Source organism: Pteropus vampyrus, unplaced genomic scaffold, assembly GCF_000151845.1.
Source record: "Pteropus vampyrus isolate Shadow unplaced genomic scaffold, Pvam_2.0 Scaffold203, whole genome shotgun sequence".
Taxonomy (NCBI): Eukaryota; Metazoa; Chordata; class Mammalia; order Chiroptera; family Pteropodidae; genus Pteropus; species Pteropus vampyrus.
Window position 1 is genome coordinate 1,049,512 of NW_011888984.1, and position 324 is coordinate 1,049,835.

The following is a 324-nucleotide window of genomic DNA, read 5'->3' on the forward strand; positions in this document are numbered from 1 at the left end:
TTGGTGGCAGGTGTATTTTCACTTTTCCTACATCAGCCGGGATTGCCCTACCGCCCAGGCTAAAAGGCGCGCCATGGAGCTCGGGCAGGAGTTCCATCTCGGACGCAGCTGGAAGAGACACAAGAGGCACCAAGAGAGCAGCGGGCTGCGACCCACAGGAGGACCGAAGTCAGAGACGCCGAGGAAGACTGAGCGAGAGACGTAGCGCGCAGCCTCCCCGTGGACAGTTGGATCCCCGTCTGCTGACACAGGCCAGAGACCGGAGGGCAGGATGGAGCTGGGTGAGCCCCCGTCGTTGTGCACACGGTCCCCCGCCCACAGCGC